Here is an 18,504-nt window from a genome sequence, read left to right on the forward strand (position 1 = left end):
ATTGTTCCCCATAAAATATCCTAAATATACCTTGAAATATTCATGTTGAATATTAAATGTTTAAGCCATTTAATGGAAACCAAAACTGCAGTGGATTTTTAAATACAGCAGATAATAAATCACCTGCACTTTCTAACTTTAAAGATTACTTTCTTAAGTTGATTATAAAGACTTAAGAAACTAAACTTCATGCTCTTGATCTAGGAAAATAACTTTGACCAAATATATTACCCATCATCCTTTAGACAGAACTGATCCTGACCTCTAACCTTCAAGTTCCCGACCACTTTTTTTTGGAGTTGGGAGTAATGGCAACCTAAGTCATGGCGGTGGAGTATTGAGATGGCTAAAGAATTTTAAAGTATACTCCCTGATAAATATTTAAAGTAGGTTGAGGCAATGAAATTCATAATCTTTTTTAAAGTCTACACAGGTTGTGTCCCTGGCGTTTAGCACTGAGACCAGCAGGGAATATATGACTCCCAAATGGCATGAGTGCAAAGTAACATTGCTGTGTGTGACCAAAGAATAAAGCCTTTGGTACCCATCAGCGTGAAGTATCGTCTTCACTGCCTCCAAGATCCAAAAGCTGAAATTTGGTTAATTAAATTATTTTGATAAATTGCCCAAAATGTTTTCTAAGCACTTACATAAAAGCTATTATCTATTTTCGTCATGTTTATTTGTTGTTGCATAGCATTTACATGCAAAATGAAATGAATAATCCCTTTAAAGAATGTAGCATCAGTAACTGTAATTTAAATACCCATTTATCTGTTTTGCATTTCACCTCTTGGCTATCACTTAGTCAACTAGACTTCAGAAATAAGGTCATGTAATCATTTCTGCTAGATTTCAGAAATAAGGGCATATAGTCATTTCTGTATTGCATAGCTCTATTTCCTTATGAGATGAATAATGCAGTAACAACACCCCCTTCCTCCTCCAGGCCAAAACATTGAAGTTCAATTGCAAATGCTAAAGGAGCATTTCTGCTCACAGCTACCAATTATGACATGCATTTTTTTTCAGTTTATTACCAGAAATCCTTTGGGTAAAATATTTTGACTGGAGAAGTGTTGTTCACTTTTCAACATATTTATTTATTTTAAGGAAACCAGTCTGAAGAATATAGAAATGATCCTTAAAAGTATAATAAATTAGAGCCATAATCTTTAAATGTTTCTGTCTTGAAAGTGAAAATCTTTAGGTTAGACTTTGAAGATGTTTAACGATTAAGTAGAATTAATGGCATACAATATGACTACCAACAAGTTGAGATGTAGTGACTGGTGTGTCTCTTGATGTACAATTTTGATTTGCATTTATTTGTACACAACTATTCTGCATCAAAGTAGTGTCAGTTAATTTATGAGTTTAAATTAAGAAGAACCTGCACACAAATGCCATTGATGTTAATTGAAAGGTGGAGAAATAGTGACAAATCTGCAGATTGTAAGTTAAGCCTTCATTTATGTAACATAATGCAGACTCCAAGATTGACAGACTGGTGTGTGGAAATTAGCATCTGGACATCACATTAAGAGATATATGGAGATAGCCACTGCAATAGCCAATAGATGATATCTCAAGAATAGAGGGCCTGTCCAGGGAAAGTGAGAGCATTTCAGCAATTGGGCTGTGATAGTGATTGGAAATTGTTGCACAGTCAATGTGGAAGGAGTTTTGAAGGTTCTGAGGTGCATTTAAGAAGAGGGAGAGGGAGGATGATTGAGGTTTCTAAGGTGCACTCAAGATGAGGTTTTCAAAGAGTAGGACTGGGCAGCTGAAGCCATCCTTATAAGGTTGGGGAGAAAGCCTCATGCCGCCATGGGTCATGCAACCAGATAGTTTGGAAATTTGGCTATATCTGCGATGGTCACGCACATACTCAATAGCCTTGCTGCCAAGCAATAGATAGTGCAGAACCCTCCTTTACTTGGCCAAAATATATTGCATTGAATTGAATTGACTTTATTTCTTACGTATCCATATACACGTGGAGTAAAAATCTTTATGTTATGTCTCCATCTAAATGTGCAATGTGCAAGTTATAGGAATTTATAATAAATAGTATGTACAACAGGACAGTCAATATAACATAGAAATACAATTGTATCAGCATGAATTAATCAGTCTGATGGCCTGGTGGAAGAAGCTGTCCTGGAGCCTGTTGGTCCTGGCTTTTATGCTGTGGTACCGTTTCCCGGGTGGTAACAGCTGGAACAGTTTGTGGTTGGGGTGACTCAGGTCCCCAATGATCCTTCAAGCCCTTTTTACACACATGTCTTTGTAAACGTCCTGTATAGTGGAAAGTTCACATCTACAGATGTGCTCGGCTGTCCACACCACCCTCTGCAGAGTCTTGCGATTGAGGGAAGTACGGTTCCCATACCAGGCAGTGATGCAGCCAGTTACGGTGCTCTCAATTGTGCCCTCCAGAAATTTCTTAGGATTTGGGGGCCCATACCAAACTTCTTCAGCCTTCTGAGGTAAAAGAGGTGCTGTTGTGCCTTTTTCACCACACATCAGGTATGTACAGACCACATGATGTAATGTTTATGCCAAGGAACTTAAAGCTGTTCACCCTCTCAACCACAGATCCACTGATGTCAATGGGGGTTAGTCTGTCTCCATTCCTCCTGTAGCCCACACCAGCTCCTTTGTTTTTGCAACATTGAGGGAGAGGTTGTTTTCTTGACACCACTGTGTCAGGATGACGACTTCTTCTCTGTAGGCTGCCTCATTATTATTCGAGATTAGGCCAATGAATGTAGTATTTGTCCCTATTCAATAGCATTAAGGGCACTTTCCAACTGACCCTTCATATCTCAGTCTGAGAATAATTTTGTTAGCTCCAGTGAAATGGAGTGCACGGAAGCTACAACACAGTGTGTTTAGTGCTCCGGACTAGGTGTGAATTTCTGAGTTGTGTTTCTCCACAAGCATTTGAACTATCTCATAACCCACCCTCACAAACCTTATGCTAAACTATTTTTGAACCCTCTTCAGAAACTTTCCTTAGGGTAGGATACAAATCGCAGTTACTGAGGCAGAGGACCTAAGTCTGGATTCTCCCATTGTGCTAAATGCTTATGGCCACTGCCTTTTGTCCTGTGAATTCAGGTGAGGCCCAAGTTAAAACTTCCAGTCAGTCTCCATCCTTTTGAAGAACCCAAACTAATGTCTACCTTCAGACCAATCAGCAGACACAAGTTGTTCCTTTGTGCATCTACAATGCTATTTTTATAGAAGCTCAATACTCAGTGCCTGAACATTAAAATTCTTTTGGATGAAGCAATAAGTTATGATATGGACATTACACAGAATAACTTCACTCCGGTAGCAACATATTGCCTACAGAGCTGACCCGCTGTTAAGATTTGACTATATTGACACAGTTGTGCAGCCTTAATTCATCGTATCATCATAAAGTAACTGTTTCAACTGTGATTTAGATTTTCTCATGTTCAGATTAAGCAAACTATGTATTAGACAACACTGGGTGGTGTCACTTCTTTGGTTTCCAAATCACTGCAGAAAGTACCTACAATAGAGACTGAAAGCATGGTCAGAGTTTTAATAGTACCATCAAACTGGGTTCAGCATGTCTGCTTTTCCAACTACAGTTAGATTTTACTCCAGACTGAATCTGAGTTGCCGTCTTTATGTTTATACAAGATTTCTACCTCCTGGGATTGAAGCAACCCAGGAATTAAAAAGCTCATTTGACCGACTGCTCAGAAAGAGATCATCTTGAGGTGAAACCCTATGTCATTCAAACACAGATATATGCAGATCATTTTCAGAGCAGAGGCATAATTAACCATCAAGGCAGTACTGACTTGGTGACTAGATGAATTTTTCCTTCATTCAGTTCACCAATTTAAAGACCTAGGGTGAATAAAAGTTCATTTGAATTAGCAATAAATGAGTTTTCACTAATATAACAGGCCCAGCACCTGAGGGCAATCCACAGTACATTGCTTGCAGGCTCCATTCGAATCTTTGGTCTCTCTGCAGGATACTACACTGAAAAAGACAAGTGTTATTGTGTTGTGGTCCCCTCCCACAAATGTACATGACATAAATTAACAAACTAAATAAGCAACAACAATTCTAACAAGTGAAATGTTCCATATTAAGATTACAGTTTAATTGTTTGGAATATTGACTATACTTAGCAATTTATATTTGTTTGTCTTTTCAAATCTTTAATATGTGACAGACCGATATTTCTTTGGGCAGGGGTCATGAAAATATAGTGTACACTTTATCCATGAGCTCAAAGCAATGTTCTTTATTCATTATTCCTTTCACTTCAACTGCTTTTATTATCCCCATGCGGCTTTTGTTATTCTTGGGAATCTTTATTTTTGTTATTCTGCAAGGATTTCCTTAGGTAATACAATCTAAGTTTCTCCCAGGAAATAAACAGATTTTCTTAGTCCTAAGAATGTTCAATTTTTTAATCATTTTGGTTTTTCTTATGTTTTCATTCTCCTGAAGAAATTTCTACATTGAAAACTACCCCACTTGATAACTTTAAAATAAAAACTCTACAAAATGTTCCATGCATTACGAAGCTAAATACAGCAGACGTGCGCAGTACACCAAATATATAAACTAGCATAGACAAATTGTCAGGCTAAATTGGTCAAGCAAAATACATGTTTATTAAATATGCAGAGAGAGACAAAATAATAAACTATGATATAAATAGCTGTTCATAAATGATACCCACCACATAGAAATTTGAAAATACCAGTCAAAAAGTATTATTTACAACAGCTCAAATTTTTTTATGAAATTCTGAATTTCATAAAGCAATGATATTAATAATATTAATATTAAGAATTAGACCTGGTGTATTTAAAAAAAAACTTCTGAAGGTTTTTCTCTCAATTTAACCAAATAGCTCTATTTGTCTAATCCAAAGCATATCCAGGGAAGCAGTTCATTGGAAAAGAGAAGGAACACATTTTGCAGTGGAATTTAATAGAATTATATCATTATGTAATAGACTGAGAACTCATTGAGGGTGATGGGTGAAGGAACTAAATTAATGTGCATAGCTGCAATGACAAGACCTCTGAAGAACTCTGAGCTAATGAGTATACCTACCGATATTAATTCACACTGTTGAGTTCTGTCAGCCATGCCAAGATCATTACCTAATCACATAAATATATCTTCTGAAATACCTATAGACAGATTAGTTCTGTTTTGTTTTGGTGCTAACTAGTGTGGTAGGAAGTGCATTCTGATTGCAACCCAGCTTACTCAAAATAAACGCTGGTCATTATTTGCATCAGCAAAGGTTCTGACTTTTATTTTAGGCATGAGTGCCACACACCGATTTTTTTTAAATTTGCCTTTTACTCTGTGGCTGCTTACACAATTCCAGATCATGGTCAATGTAGCTTAACAAATGCCTAATATATTAGAGACTTAAACCTAAAACTTGTAAAATAGGTGCACCACAAATTAATTTCTAGACCATTTGCTCTAGATTTGTCAGAGGACTCTCTTCAAAATTTTGCTTTATTTCTGCTCAACAAACATGAATTATCCCATCTACTTTTTATTGTGGTATTTGAATCCACATTTGTTAAAAATATGCCACAAGTTTTCAAAGTTCAATTAAGATATGAACTCATTCCTAGTCAAAAATACCAAACATTTGATATAGTAAATTCCAAAAGTGATGAGCATATTCCAAAATTTGGTTCCACTGACCTTAGAGGAATGGATTTTCAAGAGCAAAGCACATCTGCTACTATAATGTACACTTAGCACTACCAACTGGCAATGAATTTCTAGATAAAATCCATTTCAAACTTCCGAGTTTTTTTGAGACACATGCCTGCCTTTGCTGTTTCATCAGTTCTAGAGAAATGTGAACAAGGTTTTAACAAACTGCTACTGTGCAATTGTCACACCTGAATTCTATCCCTTTTCTGCGCACAAAGACAATGTTGGTGATTCAATGACCATACATAGAAGGGTCAAAACTTTTACTGAAAGATTCTAACTAAATGCCTTTCCAGATTAGGGATCAGGATTGAGGATTGAACCTTGCTGATGCACAACATTTTACCAAAATTAGTGAAGGCACTAGAAAAGTTGGAAAGCAAAATGTATTATTTCTCTATTAATCACTTCTATAACACATTAAAATTAAGTTTCAGGTTTTGAAATCATCTTACAGTACGTAGTTCCAGGTTTTCAAATTATGTTACTCGTAACATGTAAATTAATCATATTTAATATGTAAAGAACTAGATTTACAGGTAAATCTTATTTTCAATAGATTCTAACACATAGCTAGATTGCATTGGACTCTAAGAGACTTTGAGAAATACAGATAACTTTGATGGAAAATTAAGGAAAAAAGTCTGGAAACCTGTGGAATTCTGAGCAATAGATTGTCAATTTCACCAAAAATAGAGACTTGTCTCCGATAATCCTCATTGGATTTCTGTTCATTTGGTGCAGCTGGTCAGATGAGAAAACAAATACCAAAGACCCATTTTTGTAAGTAATTAACTAATTATGTTTTCCTTCTTTCTTGAGCAAAGGCAGCATATAACATTCCCCTCCATATGGATGGAAGGTGACTTGGTCTTTCATCTCTGCTAGTACTCCTGCAAAACCCTACTCACTAGGAGAATTAGAGTGGTGCCTATGATTTCCCCTCCTTTCCATGTGAAGTTTGAAGTTTCCACATTGTAGATCCAAATAATAGAATGGCCAAGACAAAGACTTTGGCTTGTGGCTTACTGCCAGTGTCTGGCACAAAACAAAGGATATGTAGTTAGTACAGGCAAGAGACACAGAGATAAAAGATTGGCCTTCATTTTATTGAATTGGAAGCACTAGGGCAGAATTGCCAGCTCCTACTTCCATTGCTTATGCTCTTCTGCTCAGGTACAGCACCAGCCAGGTTAAGCACATTAAACTTTGTTGGACAGCCTGTCCTCACCATTAAGCATATCTACAAACAGTGCTGCCACAAGAAAGCAGCATCTATCACAAGGACCCCCACCATCCAGGTCATATTTCTTCTCACTGCTCCCAACATGATAGAGATACAGGAGCCTTAGGTCCCATACCACCAGGTTCAGGAACAGTTATTACCCTTCAACCATCAGGCTCCTGAACCAGCGTAGACATCTTCACTCACCACAACACTGAACTGATTACTGAATGCAACCTATAGACTCACTTTTAACAACTCTACAACTTATGTTCTCAGTGTAATTTATTTACTCAATTATTATTGTTATTATTATTATGTTTGTATTTGCACAATTTGTCTTTTGTTGCTTATCGGTCTTTGTATATCATTTTTCATTGATTATATTGTATTTCTTTGTTCTACTCTGTATGCCTACAAGAAAATGAATCTCAGGGTAGAATATGGTGACATATATGTACTTTGATAATAAATTAACTTTGCACTTTGAGCTCTGAAAGTGAATTTCTCTCTTGTAAAAAAAAGTCACTATTCTGGATTTGAAGCTTTCGTGAAATAACATTGGAAAATGCAGAAAATATTGAACATATCAGACAGTATTTACAGACAAAAAACAGATTTAATATTTTAGGTCAATTGCCTCTCATGAGAAACATTTGTACTGAGTTGACTAGTGATGGAAAATTATCAACTCGGTTTCTCTCAAAGGTTCAAAGGTTCATTTATTATTAAAGCATTTATCCATATGCAAGTCTGAAATTTGTCTTCTCCAGATAGCCATGAAACAAGGGAAAAAGGTGAAAGTCATTCAGAGAGAAACATCAAACCCACCCATTCCCCCACGCGCAAAAAAGTATCCCAATCATTAACCCCCAAAACCCCTCCCTTTGCACCAAACGGAACAAGAACATTGACCCCAAAACAAACCCTCCCCCGCACAGAAAAACTAACAGAATACCACAGAACATCATCCCCCAAACCTCTCTCCTCACACAACAAAATGGAAAAGGAATGCATGATAAAAAACACAGAATATAAAAACCATAATTCAGAAACAGTCCACAATCCATAAGTGCAGAGCCACAATACCATCCTCCGATATCACTGACATTCAGCGAAAAAGAGGGACACCACACACGCACAGAGACCTACCCACCTGCCATAGCGAGCAACACAGCAATAGGCTCACAGACTCCTTCTCCAGCAGCTTGGCGCTGAACTCTTCCTGGTCATCCGCATTCGTCTCGATATCTCTGTATTCCTTCCCCCACAGATGTTGAATATTTTTATCATGTTTTGTTATTAATTAAGTTCAGTATTCCTCTGAAGTTTCTCTAGATTCTTCTCACAACTCACACTGGCATACAGCTGCTTGTCATCAGAAATCTCGGAAACATTACATTTGCTCCCTTCATCCAAACTGCAAATGTAAACTGTGAACGGTGATGGCCCTAGCACTGATCCCTATGGCACTCCACTAAGCACAGATTTCCAATCCAAATCAATCTTTGCTTCTTTCCATTAACCAATCCTCGATCCCTGCCTATCTATTAACCCCAATTTCACAGGGCTTAGAACCTCTTCAGAAGCACCACATCAAAGCTTTCTGAAAGTCCAAATACTCTTTAACAATCCTTGAATCTATTCTGCTGGTTGCAAGCTAAAAATATCTATGTGTCCCAAACATGATTTTAGTTTCATAAACCTATGTTGACTCTGACCAATCCAATTATTATTTTCCTGTTATCATGTTGCTAATAATATGTAGGTACTAGCATTTTCCTGGCTACTGATACTAATAATCCGTAGTTCCCCAATTTCTTCCTGATTTCCTAAGTATTGGAATTATATTTGTTACCTTCAAATCTATAAATTCTGATTCAGCACTTATTGAATTTTGGAGATTATCAACAATACATCTCCATAGCAACTTTTTCAAAACTGTGGAATGCAAGATTATTCCTACATTTTACTTCTTAGTTTCTTAGTCCCCTTTTGTTGAATTGTGAAACATTTCCAATCCTCAAATTATTGCTCCTTATGGCAACACTACCCACCCTGTCTGATTTAATACTCTCTTTTTTCTCGTCAATCATCCTTTGCGAAATAGTTCCAACTTTCCATCGCATTCTGGGTCTAGAATTGTTTTCTAACTTTTAGTCCTAGACTTCTCTAACTATCGGTTCCCTTCAATGCCTTAACACTTTGATAAAATCATCCTGTAACTTGGTTTTATATGGAATGTAAATCATTTCATGTTAATCTTTCTAGTTCAGGTATCAGGCAGTGGCCATCTCCATCAAGAGAGAGTCTAAGCACTTACTCTTGATATTCAATAGTCTTGTCCCCCACCATATGATATGTCTTGTCCCCCACTATATGATATCCATGGTTAATATAAGTTGTGGTGCTCAGAACTGCTTACCATACTCCAAACGAAGTCTAGCCAGGATTATGTATATTATGTATAACTTCTAGCCCCAGTCCTCAAGGTAAAAAGATCATGTTATATTCACCTTCCTGGGCCTAATATGACATTTTAGTTCATCTATGGACTTATTTAGATCCCACAGGTGGATGAAAATGTCATGTTTGGCTCAGGAAGGTGAGCCATGGATCCTTGTGTCTCTTTGCAAGAGTTTGTCTATTTTGGACCTTCATTCTTTCTATCTTTAGACTTTTAGAAATCAAACTGTTCTACAAATGCTTCAATCCAAAATAGATGCATGACCTGAAACTGAATTCAAATACATCTGTTACAATGTTATCCATTTGAGTAAACTATTAAAATCACTGAATTTATTGGATCAATCAACAGTGCTACTGGTTCACTGAGTCATTGACAAACTTAATTAACTTGCTTTCTATTTTATCATCTAAATCAATTATAACTGCAATAGACATCCAGAGACATTATCCGACCTCCTGTATCTTAAACTCCTTTATTTATATCTTCTTGCAGACTGTAGAAATCTTTCATTTCCTTAGTAACTTGCATGTAACACTAAAACAAAGATGGTCAAAATCTTAAAACTCTTCTAACCAAAGACTACTATAAGAATGTGTGCTGAGGACCAGCAACTGTTTGCTCCTCTGAACCAAAATCCTACCTTGCCAAAATTTATATCTTTACAAGGGACTCTGTTGAAGTCTTCAGTAACACCCCATTTGCAAGAGTTTGCAGAAACACTGCAAATTGAGGCAAAGTCACGGCAAATTAAAATTAACATGAATGGGCACTGAGGAGAAGCATTCCAATAGCTGGATCTGAACCACACACAAAATTAGATAGTTTTCTTACTCGGTCAATCATCCCAGCCTGAAGACACCAATGCAGGCAGAAGATCTTCAAAGCATTGTCCTAGGCATAGCTTTCTTCAGCTGCTTCGTCACTGAACACCATTCCATAGAGCAGCAAATCTGCAATAAACTTGCATAACATATAATTACACAATGTTCAATTCTAGTTGTAACTCCTCAGCAAATAAAGCAGCACATGTTTGCATGCAGCAAGAGCTAGAAAACATTCACACAAGGCCTGCTACAGGACAAATAACATTTATGTCAAAAATTATCATCTCCAACATCAGCGACGCAAACAATCTATCCTTGATATTCAATGGCACTACGATTGCCAGGTACCCTGCCATCAGCAATAATCAGAAATTTAACCAAAGTTCAAAGTTCAAAGTAAATTTTATTATCAAAGTACATATAAGTCGCCATTTGCAACCCTGAGATTCATTTTCCTGTGGGCATACTCAGCAAATCTATAGACTAGTAACTATAAGTGGATCAGTGAAAGATCAACCCAAGTGCAGAAGACAACAAACTGTGCAATTACAATTATAAATAAATAGCAATAAATAAGGAGAACATGAAATAATAAGATAAAGAGTCTTTGAAAGTGAGATCATTGGTTATGGGATCAATTCAATGAAGGAGCAGGTGAAGTTGAGTGTAGTCGTCCCCTTTTATTCCTGAGCCTGATAGCTGAAGGATAGTAACTGTTCTTAAACCTGGTGGTGTGTGTCATGAGGCTCTTGTACCTTCTACCTAATGACAGCAGCGAGAAGTTGTGTACCATACTAACTTGGAAATTTATCTTTATTTCATCATTGTCTCTGGTTCTAAATCCTGGATTCCTCCTTCCCCAATGGGAATTGTTGGAGTACTTTCACCAAAAGTGATAATTCAAGACCATAGCTCACCACTGTCTTCTCCAGACAGCCAGAGGTCAACATCTATTGGCCTTGCCCACATTCCTGCCTGGTTGTTTTTTAACTATTGAGTAAGTTGCGGGTTCTTTTTCATAATGTTTGATATTTCATGTTCAACACTGTAATAATAAATTTCAATTACATATATTTTTAACCAGAGAATTCCACCCTGTCCAAAATCACAGTTTTACTTTCTGTTAGTGATGTGGACAATTTAAGATTTCTCAGTTAACCCACTCTGTCTATCAGCATAAATCCTTGTGGACCTCAGGAAAAAGAATGGGAATTCCTTTCTGAATATCAAAAGTGCTTCTAGATTTGGAAGATGAAAGAGTAAAGTTTGTTTGGGGAAAAAAAAGCAGCAGCCACTATTTTTCACCAATTTTTACCCTAATGGACCTATACCTCTTGGGCTAAATTCAGTATATATCAAAAAGATCCGTATTCAATGCTTTTACTTCACAAAGAAGACTACTATGTAGTTATGTCACCTCCTGGAGGCTAACCTGCAGATGGCATGCTGCAAAGGGACAGCTTTTCACATCAGAATGTTGAGTTGTTTTTGCATTAATTTTTTACAACACTGTAGGTAGCTTATGTCAAATCACAGTCAAACATCCATCAGAGCAATGAGCGGGTGAGAGAGATTTGTTTGAATGGTGATGTGTATTAGTAATTATCCCAGTAGAATTAAGGCACAAGGAGAACCAAACACAAAATTTTTTTCCCAGGTGACAGTGCTCGCAAAGAGCTGGGAGGGGGAATGGGAGTTAGTGCCATGTGCTTTAAAAGCCTACAATGCAAAGCTTTGGAGAGGGTACCTGCAGTGGCAATTAATGCAAACATTTTGCTTAGTACCCCACGGGATCACTGGTGAGACTAGCATTTATTGCCCATCCTCAACTGCCCTTGAAAACATGGTAGTGATGTTCTTTTTTGAATGTCCATACTCCTTTTGATGTGAAAACATTTGTGAGAATATTTTCACAATATTTTGGGCTAGGAAATCAATGACAATCAAGAAGTGGTGATATAGTTCCAAGTTTTAATATTATGTGACACAAAGGAGAATGAAAATGTACCAACCTCATGCAGCAGCACAAGCATTCACTTCACGAATGAAACAGGTGCACTGCCATTTGAGTTCTGTTTCACGGCTCTGGGTTAGGTTTACTTTCATACCATTTTTGCCTGTCTTCTCTCACTTGACAAAAGCTGATATTGAATCAAAATGCAAGTGAAACCTTTTTAAAGACTGAGAGTATTTTTATGCTTCACGTGCAACCATTTAGTTTAAATAGGCACATTTCTTTAAATTTGAACTTCAAAGCACACTTGCTACATTCCCCATTGGGCTAGCTGATGGCAGAAGACCAAAAGTCTGTTGGAAGTTCATGCTACTTACTCAAATGATCCCAGCAACCAAAATGGCACAGAATCAGCTCTTCACTTGTAGCCAAGCAGCCCTGAGCTAACAGTGTGACAAAGGGGTGTGTTTGCTCTACTGTGAAGCTATTTAATATCATAACTCTTCTCAAAAACAAGAAGACATGGTTGTAAATTCATTGTAAATTTCAGGCCAGAGCAAATCCTAGTACCCTCTCTAGCAACGATAACAGCGCTTTGGGCTGAATCTATTAGGCAACATCCAGCTGTTCTGGGCATTGAGCCTACAGTAAAAAAAACTCCAAAATCTTGAAACTGGATCTCCCTTTTAAAATAATTGCTCTCAAAAAGTGTCACATTTCAGGATTTCTGAACTTCAAAACAAAGTGAATTTGCATGAGTTTGAAATGTGGAAACCAAAGGCTAGAAGCAGTAAAATCAAGGATTAAAACCAGATGAGCCAGTTTTCAGATTGTCAGAACTCCTAATCTTGTTCAATCTGATACAATGAGGGTCAATTGTCCCATCGGGTGCCACTCATTCAATGCATGCTTAACAGATGGCTTCTTCAAAAATCATACTGCAAGGGCTGGGAAGGTGACCATTTTTATTGAGATTGTTGATCAACACAAGGAGGAAGTTTTAGTCTTACCTGCCAGTTAGAGCCAAATGGGGACAAAGAATTTAACATGTTAATTGTGTCACAGAGTCATAAAGCTGTACAGTGTAAACACAGGCCTTTCCGTCCACTGTGCCTATCCACTATCATGCTTACCTATATTAATCACACCTGTTTGCATCAACTCCATATCTCTCTATGGTCTGCTCAATCAAGTAACTGCCAAGATGCCTCTTAAATCTTGTTATTCTCCCTGCCTCCACCACCTCCTCTTTGTGTGATAAATTTACCTCTTAGATCTCCTCTAACCTCTTCCCTGTCACCTTAAATTTGTACCTTCTACTTTTAGACATCCTGCTATGGGAAGCAGACGTGAGAAAATCTGCAGATGCTGGAAATCGAAGCAACACACACAAAATGCTGGAAGAAATCAGCAGGCCAGGCAAGATTCATGGTAAAGAGTAAACAGTTGACGTTTCGGGCCGAGACTCTTCGGGCAGAGATTGACTATCTTTTCCGTGGCCCCCATAATTTTCTATAGATAGATACACATACTTTATTGATCCCGAGGGAAACTGGGTTTCGTTACAGTTGCACCAACCAAGAATAGAGTATAAATATAGCAATAGAAAACCATAAATATTTAAATAATAATACGTAAATTATGCCAGATGGAAATAAGTCCAGGACCAGCCTATTGGCTCAGGGTGTCTGACCCTCCAAGGGAGGAATTGTAAAGTTTTATAGCCACAGGCAGGAATGACTTCCTATGCTGCTCAGTGTTGTATCTCAGTGGAATGAGTCTCTGGCTGAATGTACTCCTGTGCCCAACCAGCACATTATGTAGTGGATGGGAGACATTGTCCAAGATAGCATGCAAATTGGACAGTATCCTCTTTTCAGACACCACCGTCAGAGAGTCCAGTTCCATCCCCACAACATCACTGGCCTTACGAATGAGTTTGTTAATTCTGTTGGTGTCTGCTACCCTCAGCCTGCTGCCCCAGCACACAACAGCAAACATGATCGCACTGGCCACCACAGACTCGTAGAACATCCTCAGCATCTTCCGGCAGATGTTAAAGGACCTCAGTCTCCTCAGGAAATCGAGACGGCTCTGACCCTTCTTGTAGACAGCCTCAGTGTTCTTTGACCAGTCCAGTTTATTGTCAATTCCGCTATCACACCACATCTCAGTCTTCTTTTCTCCAGGGTAAATCAACCCACATATTCAATCTCTCCTGATGACTCAAGCCATCCAGTCGAGGTAACATCCTTGTGCATCTTTTTTGCTCCACCTTTAGCTTAACTACGTCCTTTCTATTGTGTGATTCCCAGAAATGCACACAACACTTTAAGTCTGGTCATCTGCGGAAAGAAATTGAAATTAAAACAAGCAACTATCTCATATTTTGATGTTAAATGGTTTGAAGAAAAATGATCCTGTAAGAAAGGAGAAGGCCTAAACTTGCATTTTATCTATGTTGTCCAGAATAGAAGTGACATTAAACTGATGATAAATGAGAAACTCTGCAGATCCTTGAAATCCAGACCAACACTCACAATATCTGAAGGAAGTCAGCAGGTCAAGCAGTATCTATGGAAATGAATAAAGTTGATGTTTTGGACCAAGATCCTTCTTCAGAACTGGAAAGGAAGGAGGAAGATGCCAAATTTTTTTTTAAGAAGTGGTGAGGGTGGGAGGAATAGGAGGATAGCTAGGAGATCATAGGTGAAGCCGAGTGGTTAGGAAAGATAAAAGGCTGGAGAAGAAGGAATCTGATAGGAGAGAGGAGTGGAACACAGGAGAAAGGGAAGGAGGAGAGGACCCAGATGGAGTTCATAAGCAGGTGAGAAGAGATAAGAGGACAGAGTGGAGAATAGAAGAAGAGGGGAGGGGTAGGGAGTTTTTTTTTGTATCAGAAGAAGAAGTCCATCATCTTGAATTGTTTCGAGAGGCTCGTCATGAGACACATCAAGATCCTGCTGCCCCCCTCACTGGACCCCCTGCAGTTCGCGTACCGTCCCAACCGTTCAACAGACGATGCCATTGCCATCACCCTCCACCTGGACAAAAAAGACACGTACGTTTGAATGCTGTTCATAGACTTCAGTTCAGCATTCAACACAATCATTCCTCAGAAACTGATTGGAAAGCTGAGCCTACCGGGCCTGAACACCTCCCTCTGCAACTGAATCCTAGACTTCCTGACTGGGAGACCTCAGTCAGTCCGAGTTGGAAGCAGCATCTCCAACACCATCACACTGAGCATGGGGGCCCCCCAGGGCTGTGTGCTCAGTCCACTGCTGTTCACTCTGCTGACCCATGACTGTGCTGAAACACACAGCTCGAACCACATCATCAAGTTCGCCGATGACACGACCGTGGTGGGTCTCATCAGCAAGAACGATGAGTCAGCACTCAGAGAGGAGGTGCAGCGGCTAACGGACTGGTGCAGAGCCAACAACCTGTCTCTGAATGTGAACAAAACAAAAGAGATGGTTGTTGGCTTCAGGAGGACACGGAGCAACCACTCTCTGCTGAATATCGACGACTCCTCCGTAGAGATCATTAAGAGCACCAAATTTCTTGGTGTCCACCTGACGGAGAATTTCACCTGGTCCCTCAACACCAGCTCCATAGCAAAGAAAGCCCAGCAGCGTCTCTACTTTCTGCGAAGGCTGAGAAAAGTCCATCTCCCACCAACCACCACCCCCCATCCTCACCACATTCTACAAAGGTTGTATTGAGAGCATCCTGAGCAGCTGTATCACTACCTGGTTCGGAAATTGCAACATCTCGGATCGCAAGACCCTTCAGCGGATAGTGAGGTCGGCTGAGAAGATCATCAGGGTTTCTCTTCCCGCCATCACAGATATTTACACCACACGCTGCATCCACAAAGCAAACAGCATTATGAAGGACCCCACGCACCCGTCATATAAACTCTTCTCCCTCCTGCCATCTAGAAAAAGGCACCGAAGCATTCGGGTTCTCACGACCAGACTATGTAACAGTTTCTACCTCCAAGCCATCAGACTCCTCAATACCCAGAGCCTGGCTTGACACCAACCTACTGCCCTCTACTGTGCCTATTGTCTTGTTTATTATTTATTATTATTTATTGTAGTGCCTGCACTGTTTTTGTGCACTTTATGCAGTCCTGGATAGGCCTGTAATCTAGTGTAGTTTTTGTGTTTTTTCTTATGTAGTTCAGTGTAGTTTTTGTATTGTTTCATGTAGCACCATGGTCCTGAAAAACGTTGTCTCATTTCTACTATGTTCTGTACCAGCAGTTATGGTTGAAATGACAATAAAAAGTGACTTGACTTGACTTGACTTGACTTGAAATTTATATTTATGCCATCAGGTTGGAGGCTACCCAGAAAGAAAATAAGATGTTGCTCCTCTACGCTGAGGGTGGCCTTGTTGTGGCACAAGAAAAGGCCATGAACCAACATGTCTGAATGGGAAAGGAAATGTTTCCCCACCAGGATGTTCCCTTTTGGAAGATGGAGCAGAGGTGCTCAACAAAGTGGTCCCACAATTTACGACAGGTCTCACCAATGTAGAGGAGGCTGCATCGGGATCACCAGACATAATAGACAACCCCAGCAGATTCACAGTGAAGTGTTGCCTCACCTAAAAAGACTGTTAGGGGCCCTGAATGGAGGTGAGGGAGGAGGTGAATGGGCAGGTGTAGCACTTTGTCCGCTCTCAGGGATAAGTACCCGGAGGGAGATTAGTGGGGAGGGACGGACGGAAAAGGGAATCGTGGAGGGAGTAATCCCTGTGGAAAGCGGAGAGAGAGGGGAAGGTAAATATATGTTTGGTGATAGTATCCTTTGGAGATGATGGAAGTTGCACAGAATGACATGTTGGTTGTGAAGGCTCATGGGGTGGTAGATAAGAACACAATGGGATTCGCTTTTAAAGTTTAACTTAAGTGTTAACAGTCCATCTTTGAAACAATTAGGGAAGTACTGTTGACAAAGTTAGATTAATCTGAACTTCTATTGTTCAGGAAAAATTGAGTGATGATGACCTGACTGGCTATTTCACAGCCTGACTTTGGAAGAGATTATTAGATGGGCTGCAAAACTGATGGATTGTTCAGTATTGCCAATAGTTCACCTGGCAATAGGAAATAACAAGAATACCTCGCCATTGCAGCCAGATATTGAAGTCAAATGTCCGCATTATACTATATATGATAAGAAATCTGAATTATGGACGAGGTGTTAATTTCAGGGTGGTCAGCCCACCATAAGCAAATATCTAAGAGAGACCCAGAATACTGAAGCAAAAATACTTGAACATGCTGCTATTTTATGCTGTAGGACTTTTAAGAAATTGACCATTTACAAAAGCCATGTCTTTTGCCCACATAAGTCTGGAAAAATATTTTAGTCATCATTTTTATATAAACTGTTTGAATTTTATTTGGTTACTCAATAATTTGAGGTACTGAATCTAGTCTGTTTTCTATGTAGAACAAAATTATTGATGTGTTTACAATTTAAAGATAATTGTTGGGAATCAAAATCTTGTCTTGCTCAATTTATAATCGTGTGCCATTCCTTGAAGCAAAACAGGAAAGTTGCAAGAAATTGACCCAATTATCAGCAAACCCATCTGAACAAGATAATGTCACTTCAACAGATCGCAACTTACTATGTTTTCCCCGCCTAGAGTCAACAGCCTTCTGTAGTTTAATGGAAAAGATGCTTCTAACATGTACCTACTGTTTTCACTTTTGAATATGAATGGGATATTTTAACTAGAGATAAAATCAATAGGCCATTAGATTATGAGGACACTCAGTCCTCATTTATTGTCACTTAGAAATGCATGCATTAAAAAATGATACAACGTTCCTCCAGAATGATATCACAAAAAAAACAGGACAAACCAAGACTAAAACTTACAAAACCACATAATTATAACACATAGTTACAACAGTGCAAAGCAATACCATAATTTGATAAAGAGCGGACCATGGGCACTGTAAGAAAAAGTCTCAAAGCCCCAATAGCCTCATCATCTCATGCAAGCGGCAGAAGGGAGAAAATCTCCCTGCCATGAACCTCTAAGCGCTGCAAACTTGCCAGTGCAGCACCATTGGAAGCACCCGACTGCAGCGGACTCTGAGTCCGTCCGAAAACTTCGAGCCTGCGACCAGCCCCTCCAACACAGCCTCTCCAAGCGCTTCGACCCTGCCGAGCAACAAGCAAAGCTGAGGACTCGGGGCCTTCCCCTCCGGAGATTCTGGACCACACAGTAGCAGCAGCAGCGAAGC

This window comes from Mobula birostris, chromosome 21, assembly GCF_030028105.1.
Source record: "Mobula birostris isolate sMobBir1 chromosome 21, sMobBir1.hap1, whole genome shotgun sequence".
Classification (NCBI taxonomy): Eukaryota; Metazoa; Chordata; class Chondrichthyes; order Myliobatiformes; family Myliobatidae; genus Mobula; species Mobula birostris.